General features: G+C 36.8%; 1 pseudogene; it reads left to right on the top strand.

Annotated features, from left to right (window-relative positions):
- Nucleotides 1-2,308: 2,308 nt before the first annotated feature.
- Nucleotides 2,309-3,312, top strand: LOC130500147 (uncharacterized; annotated as a pseudogene).
- Nucleotides 3,313-3,989: the final 677 nt, after the last annotated feature.

Here is a 3,989-nt window from a genome sequence, read left to right as displayed (position 1 = left end):
GCTCAGGTTTTAGAAAGTTCAGTTCTAGATCTCGAGCTTGAGTTGTTTCGACGGGTCTGTGACTTGGTGTTACGGTGATAGTCTTCACCATGGCAATTCTCTGAGTTGCCTTTACCTTTGGTTCAGATCTGATCGTTTGCAACTCGGTGTTTTCCTTTTGTTCACACTGTTGAAGTTGTTGTCGAGAGTGGAAGGTTCGATCTTCTTGCATGCATGGTTCTACGGCTCGGTTCAAAGGATATGGAGCTTCAGTTCATTCTCATCAGGTCGTCGGAGGCGTCAGTTTAACCGATCGTTGGTGGCTAGTTCTTTCCTTTCCTTACTTTTCGATCTTCTTCATATTTTCAGTGTGTTTTTGCTAGATTTTAACTTTTTCTTTGTAAAGTTGTAGCTGCTGGTTTTTAGTTATGTTTCCGGGGATAGGTTTGTTTGTCCGCCGGCTCAGGTTTCCAGGGATTGTTCTATCATCCGCTGGCTTTAGTTTCCGGGAGATTGATTCTCGCCGGCTCTAGTTTCATCCTTGTTGTAATCATTTGGTTTAATGAAGTAATCGTCCAGAAGGAAAAAAAAAAGGAGAGATTCCATTTTCTAGAAATTTTATATTTGCTAGGTGGATCACATATACAAACGATGAGATAAAGATATTATGGTACCTTATATGTTAAACTTAATTTAGATAGTAATATGTGTCTATATAATTTATTGTAAAATAAAATTTTAGTGGACAATTATAAATAAAAAATACTTAACTTTCATGAGAAGTTTTTATTGAAAAAATTACAAAAGATATTGTTAATAATAAATTTCTTCCAGTTTTGGTTTTTATTTTTAATTTAAATAATATAAACTAGGTTAAGATAAGCGTCTTGCACAAGATGAACATTCGGTATACAAATATTTTTATGTACACAATTATTTATTTTACAATTTTTACATATTAAATTGGCATGAACACGTTAATCAAAATAATCATTATTCTTTCTATTTAAAATCTTTTTTATGATAAATAAATTAAAAAATCATATTTACTGTGGATCCTAAAATCCACACTAGGTATTTAGTCGTGTTTGAATGTAAATACTAGAGAAGAAAAAAGATGTGAGTAACAATATCCTCATAACACAACGATATAATTAGATTTCGTTTGACGGAAATGGACTTTTATTGATTAAGTAAAGTTGAATACAATAAGGGAATTAGATCAGAGGCAACAACAGAGACCGATTACAAAATGAACTCTTATCGAGCTTAGGATGAGGTCGATGTGTATAGCTAACTCTCTATAGGGTTTCATCTGTGTTTTTATCTTGGTCTAGCCTCTTTCTTATAGTTGATTCGTCTCGAGATCTTCTCGACGACCTCCTAGATCTTTGGGACTTCGACCTCATCGTGTTTGAACTCGTCCTATTTGGTTCTAGGCCAGAACTCCTTCCATTCTTGTCGGGCCCATTTTTATACGGGCCCAAATATGAGTCAACCGAAATTGAATCTAACATTTTTTCCCAGACTCTTTTCTTTTGATCAAGTAAAGGAAAAGAGGCGGTGCAGTCAATCTTCAGTTTGATAAGATACACACAAATTTTTGCTTCTCCAAGATCTAGGCCTATATGTGTTCCCCTAGGGTGAACCCTAGTTAATAATTACTTTTCTTGATAATAGCAATAGAGCCATTTGAAGTCGTTGTGATCCTTTAATACCTGAAGTCTTCGGATCTTATTTTCTTCTTCTCGGTTCATATCAACTTTCTTCATCTTCTCTTTGTGATTCTTGACTCTTTGATCGTCGAATTCTTTTTTGGATGGCTAAATCGTTTTCTTTTCCCCTTCTGACTACCACGACTGTTCATCTCTAGAATTTTTACAAGACGCACGGTGTTGATCGCACCGTCAAGGCTCGATAAGAGGGGTTGTTGTTTGGTCTTGATGAACTTCGCCATCTTTGCTTAATGAAGCGGAACAACCAGAACCCGGAAACTTTCCTCATGTCTCCCCGGCCGTCAGATCATAGAAGGAGTGCCATATCGCGACAAAAAATGGCAAGAACACTTTTTTGTTTTCAAGGTCAATCAAGCATTTGTGGGGCGTTTTGGTTTTCTAAGATTCGGCGAAGTTGGGCCGAGGACATAGGTTAAATTCTTTCTCCATCACCTATTTGGTTGGTTCTTCCTCCCAGTTAGATAATAGGTTAACAATCTTGATTTCTTTTTCCTATTTTAGTTCATTCGGGAAGCTCTCCTATGTCCGACGAGCTCCAAGGACTGATCGATGTTCTCTGACGAGGTCGTCCTTTGACCGAGCTCTCATACGACATGCATTCATACTTCCTCGTGGAGAGGGCATAGCTCCGGCGATCCGGGGACCCGCTGAAGGTGAATCAAGTCGTCTTTAGCTTCTGAGGTTGATGCGACCTTCTCCGTGCGTCCATCATCTTCTGATAGATTAGAAAAACGATTGTCTAGGAGGTCGTCGTTTCGAACTGCTAGATTGTCGCTAGGGAGCGGTGCTGCAGAGAAGTTTACTTTGGTCTCGATCCTGGATTCTGAGGAGAATAATACTGTTACCGCATAAAAGTCACATGTTTCTCTGAGCTCTGGCTCACAGGATGACTATATCGCTCCAAAAAGTACTTTGATTGCCAAAGCCGTCACGTCAAAGCCATCTCAGAACGAGCTCGGTGCCCGAGGATTGAAGTGGTGGATATTTGCTCATGAGGGTGATGGTCCTCTGTTCATGACCCTAGATGATCTCGTTTGCCTCACTCTTTGTACGAGGCCTCAAGGTTGTCGCTCTCCGTCTCTCTCTTCTTTAGAGGAGAAAGAGGCCTATGCCAAATTGGCTACTCTGAATTCTAAGGTGAGTCTTGAAGTAACTCTCATTGCTGATTCATTCGTTCGCGAGTTTTGAGCATTCTTTTCATGTTATGGAAGCTTGTAACGAGTTTGCTGTGGTGATGAAATAAATATCATAATTAGGCCTGTCACACCTCCTAGCACCCCTGGTTCTTCCGGAAACTTTCCAACAGATGTCCTCAAGCTCGGTGTATGCGGAAATGTCCTAAGCGACCTACTCAACATACAGTTGGGCAGCCATCAGCTCAACCGTGCTGCTCGGTTGTTCAAGGTTTGGTTGACCTCGAAGCTGCAGTTTGTCTCTGCACTGCTCTTAGGGCTATTGTTCTTGGAATCAACCTTAACTTTCCTATATCTCTCAGTATTCTTCTAAACAAGTGTAACAAGAAGGTTCCGTCTGGTTTTGAATGCACTTGAATCAGCTATGCACAGTTTCCTCTTCAATGAAATATACTTTTAACCGACGTCTGAGTTTCAAATGCTTGCATTTGGATCATTCTTATTGTTTGCGATATTCAGATTGAGATAATATCACTATGGTATTAAGTATTAACCAAACGATACTTAAAATATCAATAATATTAAATCAGGATATGTCCTATTGATATTAGTTGAGTCCAATTATTTATTTCCAACAATACATACTAAAAAAATAAACTTTATATTTCCTAATTTTTGTAACTACCATTTCATGTCCATAAAATAGGGATCCATTATTACTAACTGCATATAAATACCTTATTTAATCAAACATGTGAATCAAGTTCTTTTATATAACTACATTTAACTGAATAATAAACTAATTTTATCATAAATGACATAAAAATTAGAAAAATACGGGATAGCATAAAAATCGTCACTTAATAAATAAATCAACAAACATATTTTATAATTGCATCTAAATATCTATTAATAAGCCTCTTTCCTAACTTAATATATAGCTACATTTATCTGAAACTTAAGAAATGTATTGTAATAAATATGTAGATATAAACTGATAAAATGAAACTTGAAAAGTTAACTAATAAAGTTAAATAATATTAATATTAATTAGTGGTGGAACGGATTATTAATGACATTTAATTTTTATGATTAACGGGGCTTAATGTGTTTAAGCGGACTTTTAATAGAAATTAATATA

The sequence above is a fragment of the Raphanus sativus genome, chromosome 9 (genome assembly GCF_000801105.2).
Source record: "Raphanus sativus cultivar WK10039 chromosome 9, ASM80110v3, whole genome shotgun sequence".
Classification (NCBI taxonomy): Eukaryota; Viridiplantae; Streptophyta; class Magnoliopsida; order Brassicales; family Brassicaceae; genus Raphanus; species Raphanus sativus.
Note: the sequence above shows the minus strand (reverse complement) of the source record. Positions and strands in the feature narration are given on the sequence as shown.